The following is a 16,628-nucleotide window of genomic DNA, read 5'->3' as shown; positions in this document are numbered from 1 at the left end:
CAGTCATAAAGCTTGCTAGCAAACACTACTTATTTAACTGGTTTATGAGCCGACAGGTCTGCATGACAAAACTTTCCCATCATTCTCTGTGGCAGTCTGAGAATGATAAAATATCCATAAAAGCATCAATTACACGCCTTATATGCATCCTTTGCTCTGCATTAGTGCTAAAATGCTTCCGGTGTTTTTTTTAAAGACAAATATATTTTTATTAGTCTCCATTTTATTCACTTGAAGACACATCATTTTGTAATTATGATTAATGATCGACCGATTTGTCGGAAGTGGTACTTTTATTTTATTATCTAATAAACATTTCATTTCACAATCCTTGCAGACTTTGTTGAATCCAGCGGTGAGTTTTTTAGGGCTGCACAACGATTAATCGCGATTAATCGTTTGCAAAATAAAAGTCTGTGTTATGTAATATATATGTGTGTGTTCTGTGTATAATAATTATGTATATATAAATACATGCACATACATGTATATATTTGAGAAAAAAATTATATTTATATATAAAATATTTATATTTATATGTAACATAAAATATATATAAATATGTATATTTATTTATACATGAATATATTTCTTAAATTTATACATGTATGTGCATGTATTTATATATACATAATTATTATACACAGAACACACATATATATTATGTAAACACAGACCTTTATTTTGCAAACGATTAATCGCGATTAATCGTTGTGCAGCCCTAGAGTTTTTCTGAAGTGTGCATTTGTAGCCTGCATAAAAACGTGTATTCTGTGCATGACGGTCAGTCCATGCGAATTGAACGAGGACAGGAGTTCAGCTTCACTAAAGATGCACAATCGACAAACTTTAAACTCTTGATTCCAAACTATGCTGTGCTTTATCCGATTGCCCACTGTCATATTCATGTCATTTTCACTGTGTGCTGTATGTAAAATTGGCGTTTCCTTGTCTTTATTTGAAAAAATAGTGTGCACAAACTTACCAGATTACTGAGTACCCTGTTTGTTACAGTGTTTACTTCCTTCCTATTTCTTTATTTGTGAAAGTACTGTAATAGGATTAAATTAAGTTGCCATCTAAAGTATGTCTGTTTTACAAATTGATTTATTTTTAAATTCATTTTTACATGATTTATTTCTAATTTATTAAATATTAAGTAAAATTAATTATATCTGCTTTATGTAAGCCTTCGGCCACCCTGCTCTCTGATATTGGCATCGGCCATCGAAAAAACGGTCAACCACTAATTATGATTTCCAAACGCATAAGAATGGACTTTTTAGGATGGACTTTAATGCAACATTAGACATGCTTGTGATATTAGCAAGAAATGTACACATAAGTGCTTAGAAATCCCACATTATATTACCCCAGTTCACCCTATATCTCCTTACCTTTTCCCATATAAACTTGTAAAATCCAATAAAACCACTTACTTTTTTAATCACCCCATACTGCGGTGTGAGTGACCTCTATATGAGACATATTGAACTATTTTAAACTGATGGCATGCATGGTAACACAAACTATAGTCAACACTTCTTAAAAAACAAAGAGTATAGCTTTGTGTGTGTGTATTTTAACAGATGATACTGATAGGTATATGTGTTTTATGAGACCCTCATTCCTGCTCATTCTTAGAAAACAAACCAGAGCTCATCCTTGAGGCAAAGGTCATTGAGAGTTCAAATCAACTGAGCGCCAAGAATCTTTTTCTTAGTTAGAACTATTAGGACTATTGTCCTGTCACCACCTTAATTTTTAATATTGCTATTCATGACGTTCATGACAACTGGTTTGTTTGTGCATGCAGTAATTGCATTGTTTCCTAAAACTTTTTCTAATGAAATGTCATTCAGTACTTCGGCAGTGTTTTGAAACAGCAGCAAACGATATTATAAACTATCTTGACTCTGCATTTGGCTCTGCATCACACTGACAAGCACAACGATGCTTTATAATTACATGTAATATACTGTTTATTTTAGCATTAATCTCTACTTACAGAACCCTGAAAACATTCTGGAATTTTAACTGTGGTTTTAGAATTCCACGTTCTCTCTGCTGTGACTGGGCTCAACTTGAAATGTGTTTTTTAGCTGGTGTCTAAAAGGTGTTTAATAAAAGTTTTTTTATCAGTCAAACTATCACAGAACGTAAAAAATAAAGTACACAATTAACATCTAGTGGTTAAAACTGGCAATGATCAAATTGATTCAACTGATTCAGACATTCTAAGTTTTTATTTTATTTTATTTCCTGCACCAGTGTCCTGACTCTATAGAGCATTTTACAACCGGTTTTAGAACCGGTTCCAAATTTCTAAAAGCCATGGATTTTAAACCATTCAAGTACAAGAAGACATGAAAGAAAGCTCAATTCGGCACATACGCACTGTATTCTGTTCTGTGCGCACATCCAAAACACATGCACCCGCCTCTCATAAAGTGTGCAGATACTGAATTGAGTTCTCACTTGAATGGGCAAATACACACAAAATTATGTCAAAATATCCTCGTAAACACGGTTGTGACTTGAGAAATTAAATGCATATGTAACAGTATTAGGGCTGGGACTATAAATCATTTCTCAATTTTGCAATACAATGATTCTGGATTGATTCTGATATTTTCCGAATGTATCGCGATTGTCTCTCAAATTGATTCTGAGCTTAATTTTTAATAGCAGATGGCGTTCTACACTCAAATGCTCATGAAGAAGAGCACTGAGGAGTGCTTGTTCAGTCAGCTGAGTCATGTAAGTGGTTAAATATACTTGCACCTTGACTCAGAATGCTTTTATGATGCGAGATTAATGTAAACAGAGCCCACTGCGAACACCCTTGTAATTCGCTTCAAACTTTATGAATGATTATTTTAGGTTTAAGTGGTGTGTATAAGGAATTGGAAGAAAGCAAAGTACAGCTGTTTCTAAAGCACGTAGTGCCATCTAATCCAACTAATCCAGCCAATCACAGTGCAGATGGTATAAACTGAAAAATCTCTTAAGTGAATTTCTCACGTGAATTTGAGATATTTGGTCGGGACTGCCTCTTGACCAAATGTCTTGAAGTTTGTGCACCTCGTCAGCATTGTGTTGTGTAGAATGCATTCTGCTATGACAAGACAATGACAGATGGAAAGAAACCTGAAGGCTGAAGGCATAAACACCTTTAGGCTGCTGATTTTTGTTCATGGTATTCAGCTGCAAAGAAATGTTTTGCAAAAAGACACAGAATAAATATTTTTATATCTAAATGTTTGTCTTATTTTTTCCCCCTTATTGGAATGAAAAGAATCAATAAGAATTGCTAAAATTAATTCAATACCCAGAGTTGTGTATATATATATATAATATTTGTCCCCTTAGGGCCTCCGTATTTACACCACTAATACTGTACACTATGTTTAGTAACATTATTATATAACAATGCATAGTACAATATATGTCATAAATAGTATTTCATGTTTATAGTAACTTCATTTAGTAACTTCATGTTTGACCTTTTTCCTTTATTACTAACATGATGGTGTAGAAAGGAAACAATGAGAAGACCTAGGAGGGAATATGAAAATTTCACAAGACAAATTCAAAGTTGGTATAGATTATACATGATATAACATATTATACATAACATGTATAGATTATACATTTTGACCTAATACGACCTGGTGATTTCAGCCACAGTGCAAGATTCTCTGATATGACTCCCATATGCTCCATATGTGGTTTGTTCTCTGGCAAGTTGGCTGTGATTTCTTCCATGGTGTAAAAGACTAATACACTGCCATACCACATTAAAGGTTTGAGTCTGAAACCAAAACCTTTTAGTATAAATTAAGATGCCAAATGTCATTTAGTGTTCCTTTGATCAGCCATTTTGATTGTTTTCCACCCCTTTACCTCACAAATTCCTGTTGTTCGAGTGCCATCAGTGTCTCCTTTAATATTACAGAGAACACTGACTCTTATCCCAGTAGCACACAGGCACATAGGCATGTGACTGTATCAAATTTTCATGTTGCAATAATTGCTGAAGCTTTTATCACAGTATACGGTATTATCACGATATTGAAATAAGTTGCAAAAAAGTGTTGTCATAGTATAACAGGTTTAAGAACTCTTTTTTTTTTATAACAAAAAGATAGTTTTATCTCAGGTCCGTTGATTAAGTTCTTTTGATTTTAGTAATGTTATTAAACATTAACTAAAAAATTAACATTAACTAAGATTAATAAATGCTTTATAAGTATTTTTCATTGTCAGTTTGGTAATAATGAATTAACATGTTAACTAATGAAGCCGTATGTCTCTAAGTTTTACTGAACAATAACAAATAATCAGAACATTTTCAATCATTAGGGGATGTTGTAGTCCAGATTGAAATATAAAAATGATTAAGTTTGAAAATAAATAGCCTATTAAGTCTATATTTGGTGCTGTGATGAACAACATTGCAAATACAAAAAAATGAATGGCTGTTTGAAGCACTTTAAAAACTGTTCAGTTACTGGGTTTCCGGGGTAACCTCTGCATTTCTGCTGTTCCATCAGCGCCCTCTGCTGTCAGAGAGTGAATGCCATGCCATGTGGTTCTCATGCATGTTGGGTTTGTTTACATCTGAGTGCGCATGTGCCTTTGACGCAGCATACAGTTGTGCATTTTATACGGTTGATGGGTAAAGTATTCTTAAAATACATTATAAAAATTTGAATAATTCGTAATAAATTTTTATTTACGGTATTTTGAAGTACCCGTGATAACAATATTGTGCATATTCGTTATCGTGATATATTGTATTACCGAATATCGGCACATGTCTACAGGCACAACAACACACATTTGGATTTTAGTTCTTCAGTTTTTCTCATGACTAGAAAGATCTCATCACATCTCCCTCTCCTACTCCTTTTATGCACATGGAACAAGTCTAAAGAGTAAAAACTGTTACAAAAAATGTGACAGGTTTTTGACAATGACCAATTTGTCAATCATCTTCATAATGCATAAAGGAATAGTTCACCCAAAAAGGAAAATTCTCATCATTTACTCACCCTTATGTCATTCCAAATCTGTATGAAAAGACATTTTGAAGAATCTTTCATTATGTTTTTGTCCAATGAAAGTCAATGAGGTCCAAAATTAGAAAATGAGATTTGGGTGAACATTTTTTGGGTGAACTATAGCTTTAAATTAATAATACTCTTAAAGTTATTTTTTAAATATTGTCCTCATAAGAATTTCCCACTAACACAACAACGTTCCATTTCCATGCATATGCGAACGTCTCTGGCAAAACACACCTCTGTTTGTCTGTGTCTTTCCATGTGTGTGTGTGTGTGTGTGTGTGTGTGTGTGTGTGTGTGGTCCAACCAGACCAAAACATGTGGACACAGTTAGAGGTCGATTATTTTCAATTGTTGAATGATCAAAAATATCTCAGAATGTAGCTCACCACCCTCTTCAGACGCAAATGGATTCTAATGGCATTCCCTGGATTTTTGGGAAGCGGGGCCTGTGTTTCCGTATTTCACGGATCTCAATGGTGTGACAAACGCAATCTTCACTGGAATTCCTGGCAGGGAGATCAGAGGATGTGATTTATTGGGATGTACTTTCTGTATCATCAGGGGGGTGGGAGAAGCAGCAGAGGCAGCCCCCTTTGATGAAACGTGTGGGGAGTGGGGGTCTGGAGCTCTCCTTAGCCTTGATTCAGCAAAGTTGATCCCTCTGGGGTTTGGACAGGCTGAAGCACGTGCCCCATGTCACAGAGGTTAATATATTACCCTTAAGCGCTAAATGCTCTGTTTAACATTAGCATTGTGTTACTGTTAAACTTTCCTGTGTTCTTCTGCGGTACACCAGAGAAAATGTAGTATACATTGTTGCTGGAAGCCTCTTTCATCCCTTCAGAAGTACTTGCTGTTGTTTAAAGGCTTTATTTTGTTCTTGTTTTAGCATTAATTCCCTCATGGTTTCCTCTCCAGTTCAAGCTTCCATTGAATTCTTAGAGCCAACTCAATTTCAACTACAAACCTGTGTCCAAGAACACACAGCCAGTTTTTCCTTTTCTTACAATTTTTTTTATTCATCTGATGTATTATGTGTGCTTTGTCAAAAAACAATTTGCAACAGCTACCACAATGACTGAAATTAAGACTCTAAATGTAATATTTTCAATCGATTTTTTCTTTTGTTCTCTATGGAAGCCTGTTTTGCCAGTTTCTGCTGCATAACACACGAGAATGAATGTCATTGGTTACGCAGCACATTTGAGCTTCTGGAAAAGGTTTTGTTAGCATTATGGGAAGAGCATTATGGGAAATGGAGTCCGGGAGACAAGGGAACTGTGACAGTACCTCCCCCTCCCGGTATATCGCGCCATAGAAGGAACAACCGGGGAGGTGGGGGGGGCGCCCTGGAGGGGTGAGGAAGTGCAGGGAGAGGAGCGGACAGGAGCGGAGGTCTCCAGGACGGGTCCATGGGTCCAGGCAGCCATGGCGGGTCAGAGGCCGTGGGCGGCCATGGCGGGTCAGAGGCCTTGGCAGGCCCTGTTAGGTCTGGAGTGGGTCATGGTGGGTCAGGGGCCGCAGCAGGCCTTGGTGGATCAGGAGCTGCAGCCAGCCATGGAGACACCGAGACCCCACCCAGGAGTTCCCCACCCACGGGTATATGGCCCCCCACCCAAAATTTTCTTGGGGAAATCCCTGGTGGTATGAAGGGACTAGTGGGCTAGAGCTGGTAGGCGGGCTGGAGTGGGCTCATAGGCTGCTGAAGAGGGTTCGGGGGCATCTGGAGCTGACACCTTGGCAGCTGGAGCGGGCTCTGTGAAGACTGGAGCGGGCTCGTGGTAGCCTGAAGCGGGCTCGTAGAAGGCTGGAGAGGGGCTTGGAACAGGGGTCCAGGACATGCCCTCATATACAATTAAAATTCCCACTGGTACTGGAGCTGAAAACAACTAATATTGTGTGAAAACTGAATGGAGATTAGGGTTAGGGTTAGCACAGCAGAACTCGGTCAGATAAAGGCTTATTAATGAAAGTTTTTGTCAAAAAAATTAATTGTATTAAAAGGGCAGCTATAAAAAAAAAAAGCCAGTGTTGAGCAGCAAACAGGTATTTGAAGCTTCTGGTATCTCTGGAGTCTCAAGAAGCTCTCCATGCAGGCTGGCAGTTGTGCGTAAAGATGCATTTTAGCCACCAATAACCAAACCTCACAAAGAGAAACATTTACAGTGGGTTTAGAAATACGTTTTCAAACAATTTTATTGCTGTGGTGTTTTTTTTGCAGCATGGGATAGTGCATAGTGCATTGTATTTCAGGCACTATCCTCCTTTTTATACCATAGCTGAAAATGGCCAGTTATGAACTCCACATATCTTGCAAAAGTCATTTTAATACCCTCAGAGACCCTAAAGGGACCTTCAATCTCACTTCCAAATATTCCAGCCCAAATCATCACCCGCCAGCTCCTTGCTGACATCGCAGTCTTGTTGGAATGTGGTGGCCATTCACCAACCATCCAGAAATCCATCCATTTAGACCATCCATTGTAGTACGGCATTAGTCAGTGAATAAAACTATTTAAAAATTAGTCTTCATGTATTTCTAAACCCACTGTAAATGTTTCTCTTTGTGAGGTTTGGTTTGGAGTGGCTGAAATGCATCTTTACGCACAACTGCCAGCCTGCATGCAGAGCTTCTTGAGACTCCAGAGACACCAGAAGCTTCAAATACCTGTTTGCTGCTCAACACTGGCTTTTTTTTTATAGCTGCCCTTTTAATACAATTAATTTTTTTGACAGGAACTTTCATTAATAAGCCTTTATATGACCGAGTTCTGCTGTGCTCTAAATCACTCACAAATCTTATGATAATTTGATAATCTCCATTCAGTTTTAACACAATATTAGTTGTTTTCATGCCTTTTGCACAACATTGCACCATTTCATGCTTTTCAGCTTCAGAAAGATCTTTCTTCCTCTCCATATTGCATGAGAACTGTGACTTGCTTAATAATGTGGAACAACCTCTAAGTAGGGTTTCCATAGATCTGGCAAATTATTTTGTCTGAGATTGATACCATCTAAAAAGACATGGATAAATAAACAAACAAACATTTTCTTAGAAAAACTAAAATTTGAATGTTTATTGTACTGAAACCTTACAGATATGTCACTTGCATAATAATTTGGAACGCAGTGTATAAAGAGACTGTCTCTTCAGAAAATTTCGACTAACCCGCTCAATTCATATGGATTAAGTTTATGATCTCTTTATGAACTTTATGAAGCGTCAAAGTTCCAGTTGTGAGGGAAGTCTATGGAGGGACAGAATGCTTTCAGATTTCATCAAAAAGATCTTAATTTGTGTTCCAAAGATGAACAAAAGTCTTATGGGTTTGGAATGACATGAGGGGGAGTAATTAATGACAAAATTTTCAAAACAAAACAAGACAAAACCCTTTAACACACTTGTCAACTTTGATAATTTAGAGATTTCATCTAGATGTGATGAAATAACTGAGTATCATCAGCATAACAGTGAAAACTAATTCCATGTTTTCTAATAATATTATTGGTCCCACTTTATATTAAAGGGCACCTATTATGCCCCTTTTTAAAAGATGTAATATTGGTCTTGGGTGTCCCCAGAATGTATTTGTGAAGTTTCAGCACAAAATACCCCACAGTTAATTTATTATAACCATTTGAAAATGTCATTTTTGGGGCCTGTTTTAAAAAGAGCTGTTTTGGTGTGTACCACCTTAAATATAAATGAGCTGCATATCCCCGCCCTGCCTTTGGATGAGGGCGTAACTTGCATACCTATGGCAATAAACAGTCGGTAGAAGCAGAATGGCTGAGAGTGAGAGACCCGCTGTTTTGTATGGCATTCAGCCGTACATGTTTGAACCGGAATCAGACCCAGATGATGAAGAGACTCCGGCAGAAGAAACACAGTTGAGAATGGAGCAGGACGTCTCTGAATGGTTATTTGATACATTTATGTACTTATAGAGTTTTAATCGCGTCCCCTTTGCAATTATGGATGTGCAACACACACACACACACACACTGTGATAACGTTCGCGCAATTTTTTGAAACTACAAACACAAATACTGTGATAACGTTTGCTAAGTACAAACGAAATTATATTTATGCGAGGGAACGGTTGCGTCATGTTGACATTACTTGTCGTACAGGTGCTTATGTGGCAAATGTGAGAAGATGGCTACAGAACCAGAAAATATATGCTGCAGGGAGATAGAACAGGTATTAATTTATTTACATTTGTAATTGTTGCTGCACGCCAATATCCCTCGTTCTACAGCTTCGTGTCGATGTGCTGGCCTTTGTATAAACATAGCAATTTTGATGTCTTGTCTTTACAGAAAACATACACAGTTTTTAATACAATATCTTTAAAAAATATATATATACGTGTGGATACACACTATACAAACAAGGTTTAAATTATATACACAGACATTCTACGACGACGACAACAACTTTAGACGCATTTGTTATTGAATTGGCTGACATCGACTGAAATGACTATTTGCTCAAAAAACATTAAATACACTTACTTCTTCTGGAGGTGACGTTGGATCGCGAACAGTAGGCAATGATCCACACTTGAGGATTAACTTTGAAGCAAGACCTGCTTTGAATTGACCCTCGTTCTCAAAACAGTCAGTCAAAAAATGATTCGCGCAAACATAAACGTATTTTGGAATTTTGAGTGGCGCCTTTCCTTCGTAAATAAAATCCATCCACTGCGTTTTCAGTGGCTCTGATGTCGGAAGTAAGTGAAAACTACTATGTTCATTATTACATCCCACAACAGAACACTTATGTTTCTTAGGAGACATTACCAGCTGTCGTTGAAACAATGGAGGATGGTTGACAGATCACCGAGGGTGGGGTCTATGCCAAAACCAGATTGTCAATCAAACCACGTGGGTGGGGCTTAGCGCAATTCTTCGTCACAGTGAGAGCAATCTTAGAACAGGGCGTTCTGAGACAGTGCTTATGAATTATTGAGATTGTAAAAAACCACTGGGTGGATTTTTCTCATTCTAGGGTGGTTTTGCTCACACACTGCCAACACACATTTATGGTCAAACACCATGTAAAAGTGAATTTTGCATAATAGGTGCCCTTTAAGTGGCCTTAACTACTATGTACTTACATCAAAAAATAAGTACAATGTACTTATTGGGTTCATATTGAATTGCAAAACACATTTGCAGCTATTGAGGTGGGGTACGGGTAAGGTTAGGGAAAGCTTTGGTGGTATGGGTAGGTTTAAGGGTAGGGGTAAGGGTTAAGGGATGGGTCAACAGTGTAATTATAAATGTAATTTCAGAAATTAATTACGGATGTAATTACATGCAGGTGTTTTTAAAATATAAGTACAATGTAAAAACATGTTTGTACACAATAAATGCATTGTATCAAATGATTAATCTAAATGTAAGTACATAGTAGTTAAGGCCACTTAATATAAAGTGGGTCCATATTATTAGTAATGGGCAGCATGTATATTGAAAATAGCAGAGGGCCTAAAACAGACCCTTGCGGCTCTCCATAATTTACTAATGTTTACTTGGATAATTCCTCTTTTAAATAAACAAAATGGTAATGGTCAGATAGGTATGATCTAAACCACCTTAATACCTGTCCCTGAATAACAGTGTACTTTCGTAATCGATCTAAGAGGATGATCGATCTATGTCATGATCTATAGTATCAAACGTAGCACTAAGATAAAGTAAAACGAGCATTGAGATGCTGCCTTGGTCAGATGCTAGAAGTCATTTGTAATTTTATTGAGCACAGTTTCTGTGCTACGATAGGGCCTGAATCCTGACTAAAATTGTTCATTTTTTTAAGAAGGAGCACAATTGAGCAGACACAACTTTTTGTAGTATTTTAGAGAAATGGATTCATGCATTGTTTTCCCGTTCAGGGAATGTTTTTGTGCAAATTTCTTGAAGAAATGCTGTAAGAAGTATGTGCAGTTGTTGTTACCATAAATGTGAAGTGTGTCACTTCTTTTCCATTAGATGCACATAATAGACTAGCAATCTCCCCAACTGTCATTGGTCAGTCAAACAGTTAGCCCTGCCCCAAAGTCACACTATTGGTTCAGCAAGTGTTATTCTGTCCAACCTAGTCTGGCCTCTCAAACAAACATTCCAATTCTGTTGAGTGCAGCTAGTGGTACAAAACACACTTATGTGCGTTCGGGTCGCGCGAGTAGTGATGTCATAGGCTGTCGCCCGCCAATACGATTGCCGTGATTTGATAGCATTTCAGACACAGTTCCCACAGAGTCGTTCCCCATAGCGTGTTAAGATGCAGTGCGAGTTCCCTTTCGAAAGGGAAACCAAAAATTCCTATAGCTCAGACAGTAAAGCATGGTGCTAACAACACAAAGGTTATGGGTTTGAGTCCCAGGGAATGAACGAACTGACAAGATGTATATCTTGAATGCAATGTAGGTTGCTTTTGATAAAATCATCTGCTGAAAGCACATATGTAACCTAAAATTAATTTAGATGATACCATATGAAGCACAATCTTTTCTGACAAAACCTTTTTTTAACACTTTACTAAACCAAAAAATTTGGAAGACCACCTCATGTCTCTACGTGTGTATCTTACCAGGTTTATGAAACAGCAACATCAGAAGGAAACCATATTGTTTTAAGGGCCTCTCATGCACCCACTTTGGAACATTACTATGACCCTGCTGCTCCCGTTCAGAGAACGCTAATGAGAGAACCTTTAAGGCCAGCCATTGTGGGCTCTGAATTTGAGTTTGAACTCTTGCCATTCTCACCACAAAGCCTGAGCCAAGTAATTCTGTGATTCATTTTTGGCAGTCCTGATACCGAAATTTTCCCTTCTTCTCCCATAGTCTCTTTCTATTGATTTCGGTGTTCCTCTTCTTGTTTTACTAACGTGACCCCAGAGACCTAAAGTGTTTGCTATGCCCTGAGACACAGTGTAGAATCGCGTGTTCTGGAATGCTGGTTTGTGGAGGGTAGATCCATTAGGTTCTGAAGGATCAGATACTCCTCAGTATTTGCAGTATTTTATTTTATGGTCATAATGTACAGCGCCCTGCACATGACGTGGGTGGAAAAAAAACAAAACAAGATCATGGCCTCGTTGTACTAATTGTTCCCTCGTTTTATTCTAGTCAAATATGGCCACAATTTAAAACGAGGTAACAAATTAGTACAACATGGTCACAAAATAATAAGTTGTGCGAACGATTACTTAATTCATTTCCAATATATCTGTTTTTTTCTTCCACATGTCATGTGTGGAGCTCCATAGTAATGCAGTGATTTTTTTGTCATGTCATGTTTATTGAATTTTATTTGGACTACAGTGGTGTTCGTTCACTCTTCAGCTTCTACTCTTTAGATTTGAAAAAATCATATTCTTTATAGATTGTTCTTATTATAAAACATTATTAGTGTATTGTTAATATCTTGCAGTGTTATTTTTCCTCAACAGTATTTTTTTATTGTTATTGCTGACAAGGTAAAAAAAGATCCTTTGCTGAAATTTTCATTATTGATTTCGTTGACCAGATAAACACTGGATGGGATGCAGCCATTGCCGGGATGATAACCAGCGCAGAGAAAAGGACATAGCAACATGAAAGGGTGTCCAGTTCAAAAGAAAGGGATCCATCTGTGTAAACAACACCTCGTTGAGGGCAGTTATTAATTAAACTCAGTCATTTGCCACGGATTTATCTGATCCTCCTCCCTCCATCTGACTCCAGCTGACTGGAGGCATTCAGTGTGGTAAAAACCGCATGGACGGATGCCCTGTCTGCTGAGGGCCCTAGACCAAGTTGACCATAAATCTCTCTGACGCCCACTTACAGCGCAGACTTCTCGCCACAACCACCAGCCGCCCCCGCCCGTGTCTGCGAAGAGAAAGAGAGGGCCAATGTGGTTACAATTTATTATTTCATCAACATACTGTCAAACAAGAGCTTGCGCCTTTTTATCCATTCCCTGTAAAGTTTGAGAAAAAGGGGTTCATCTTTTTTTCTGCCTTCAAGAATGTCAGCAATGCTTCCCAAGAATCCCATATTGTTGACTTTGGTGTAGGATGAAAGGGCCAGCTTCTCTGTTCCCTCTGTAGATCTTAAATGCGATTAGATGGCCTCGACATGATCAGATGCACAGAGGCTAGAACAGATTATGTGCTTCTATGCTTCTGTTATTTTAAGGGCACAGTTTGCAAATAAGAAAAGAGAAAATGTAGAGTGAGGTATATGCTTTATGCCCAAGGGTAGCAAAAGTTCACCCCTGAATTTGACGTCCCTTCGTTGATCAAATCTTTACACAAATGAGATAGGAGCTTTTTCTGTGTGCTTTGGGCGTTTGTCCACACACAAACGCAGTATCTGGTCACAAAAACAAACTTTTTTGAAAACTCCTGCCAGGGTGAACATTTTTAGAAACTCCGGTTGCAGTGTTGTCGTGTAGACGGTGTAACCAGAAATTTTGGCTTGTGACGTCGGAACCGGAACCGGTGGTAACCTTTTTTTCCAGGCTTCTGATTGGCCAACATGGCTTTACGGTTAAGGTTATATCGCCACCTTGTTTGGCATGCTCTTGAGAGCGCTTCATAACGTGTTTTTACGTTTTCATGTGGACGCAATTTTTTTTAAACGAAGGAGGGAAAACTCAGTTTATAAAAATACCTGTGTACATGTGGACTAGGCCTCAGACAGGTGTAGTTTCTTCTTTCAAGGTTTAGTTTCTTACTACTTACTAACTGATTCACAAATATCTGTTTTGTTCTCCTATAAATATTTTAAAGGCATGGCTCTCCTGAAAATGAAAATTCTGTTATCATTTACTCACTGTTGTGTCATTCCAAATCTGTTTGACTTTCTTAATCATGACCAGAAAACAGTGGGTCGAAGTCCGAAATCGGTAGGCTGTGGTTTTGTGAACCACGAGTAATTGCAAAGATTTGTCTCAACAGAACAAATCAGTCATAAATCAAACATTATTCCTTCTTTGATTAACTTTTATAGTGCTTTTTTTAGTCAAATTGGAGCATTTTCATTCATTTAAATTCAACATGAAACGGAAGTTGTGATAGTCTTTTCTTGCCTGTTGTGACATATACCAAAGTGAAATGGCTTCTTGAGCAAGAAAAAATGTAGGGCAGGACTTTTTGCCATCGGGAATTGATTGGATTGTTGTACCGTTATGGTTTGCTGTTGCTGCAATCTCATGTGAGGTTGTCACAGGGTTTCCCGCTCTCGCGCCAGTAAACGTCATCAGAGAAGAAAAGAGATGTCGCGGGGAAGTTATTTTGATTAATTCCGGGTTCAGACTACACAATATTATGTGCTTTTGACTCTTAAATTCTCATGGACAAGAAAATTGTTAGACTATGCGTTGCTTCCTGACCAATCAGTGCTTGCCATCTTTAACGACATGCATGATGCCATTGATAAAGCGGAACTAGCGACTGACTTCCGGAAACAAGAGCTTAAACAAACAATGGCTACTAAAGTGCCGAAGGATAATATAATGAATGATTTGCTTGCTTAATGCTAATTCCAGTACTCACTGGGGTACTGAAGCAACTCCGCTATCATTCGCCAGCATTTTTATTTTTTTTTTCACTCCCTCGAGGAAACATCATAAAGGCAGAAGTTTTGTTGCCATCACTCCTTGAACCTTTCCTCCATTGTATAATTCCACCAGCAGCACCAATACCATTGTCTCGCTTTCGTTTCGCCATGTTTGAAAGCTGTGTACGGAAGAGCTTCTGTCTTCCTGTTGATCAATGTTGCAGAACTCGTTGTGGAGGACAGCAAAAATGTAAAGATGCTAGTCTTTCTGTCGGGACATTGTGAAGGGTTACAGACACGGGGTCGGTTGTCGTCCACTATGACACACTATACGAGATAAAATGATCGATTCTTGCTTCCTGACACCTATTGTTGTTTAAGAAGACACCCTACGTCAGATATCGGGCTGACATCATGTAGTCTGAACCCAGCATAAAAATTACGATGTCATGTGAAGTGACGTGAGGGTAAATAATGACAGAATTTTCATTGTGGGGCAACTATTACCTTAATTAATTTTCCTTAATTTTCTTAGAAAGTTTAATTTTCTAGGGATGTTTCAAACAAATTTTTCCATGAGAAGTACACCTCCAATACAAATAGGAACACTGACTGCCTGCCTTTTGCCAATATTAACATGCAAAATGAGCAGGAGAAATTCAAAGGCACTATTGTTTCACGCTCCATCTTTCTTCTTTTTTCTCTCTCTTGCAGTAACGAACTTTTTCTTTTAGAAAAACACAACAGCAGAGTCCGTGGCATGTGGAGATGCTACCTTTTCTCCAAGCAAGCGAGGCCCACCCAGAATGCTTTGACATGGAAGCTTCTGCCACCATTAATGGAGACAGATATGTTACATTCTGAAGTATTTAGCTCAACCCACCTGCTCTCACTAAGAAAATAAAGCTTGGGAGAATTTCCTTCTCTGGATAAATGGGCCATTGAAGACTTGATGTATTATTTGTGTTTAAAAAAGAAAAAAGGGATACATTTTCACCATTTGATTCTACTGTAAATTAATAGTGGTGGGCTGTTGGAGTAGCATCCTCCCTTATGTTGCTAAAACCATTTATTATCAGAGGTCTGATCTGGTTGGCTTTCAGCTGTTATTCTAACAGTCTATCTCTGCTAGTATCAGCGGTGTTCAGCTTTGAATGTGCACCATTAGGCATGAGTATCTTGGTAATTTAGTAATAAAATTACATTATAAGCGATTCTTACTGAGAGAACTGAAAACGGACCTCACAGTGGTTCACAAGTTATGTGAAGATTTTATGATTAAACCATTTATTTCTCGTCCTAATGCGCTCTGATATTTGGCTCACGTGCAAATGCGGTCTGAGCAAGGCAAAGTACGGATTCTCATTACTAACATTACTCTCTCAGATCCTTATTTTGAATGAGGTTAATTAAATTTCTTGCTGTGAATACCAAGCGTCCCTCTACGTTTTAATTGGTGACTCATTTCTACCAGGTGGGGGTTCAGGTTTAGCCATTGGAAAACCGGATAAGGGATGTTTCATTAGAGGCCTATAGCGATGGATCAAACCAAAGTGGGTACAAACTAAAGGGGTGTATCAATATGGCCATTGTTGCAGAGGGCGTAGCAGCTCCGAATGGAGTCTGTGACCCTAGTGCTGGATTTCACACCCCCTCCAGAGCGTTCACACACAGTCTGGCGTCTTAGCAACTGTACCATGAGATTGAGAGCATGTCAAATAGCTCTTATCAGCTGAGAATCGGAGACAAATAAGATCTCTTGCTGCTTCTGCAGTGGTTTCATTAACATTTGTTTGACTTTGCTGGAATCTGCCTCTGCCTCAAATTTTCATTTTTCTGCTTGTTGATTCTGAGGTCTACCGTTGGAAGCACATTTAAGTAATCATCATGGGTTTCGCTCATTTCTTTGGATTTTAAATGTGATCTATTTTCATTTTCATAAGATTGATAAAGGATAATCCTAAATTAAATGTCTATTTGCATTGGCTATGTG

The 16,628-nt window shown here is 38.1% G+C and overlaps 1 protein-coding gene across 1 annotated transcript in view; it reads left to right on the top strand.

The window, feature by feature from the left end:
- The window catches only part of col8a2 (collagen, type VIII, alpha 2), a 136,078-nt gene that overhangs the window by 26,698 nt on the left and 92,752 nt on the right, over positions 1-16,628 (top strand). The gene's annotated exons all lie outside the window — the stretch shown is intronic.

The sequence above is a fragment of the Megalobrama amblycephala genome, linkage group LG9 (genome assembly GCF_018812025.1).
Source record: "Megalobrama amblycephala isolate DHTTF-2021 linkage group LG9, ASM1881202v1, whole genome shotgun sequence".
NCBI lineage: Eukaryota > Metazoa > Chordata > Actinopteri > Cypriniformes > Xenocyprididae > Megalobrama > Megalobrama amblycephala.
This window is presented reverse-complemented; position numbering and strand designations above follow the sequence as displayed.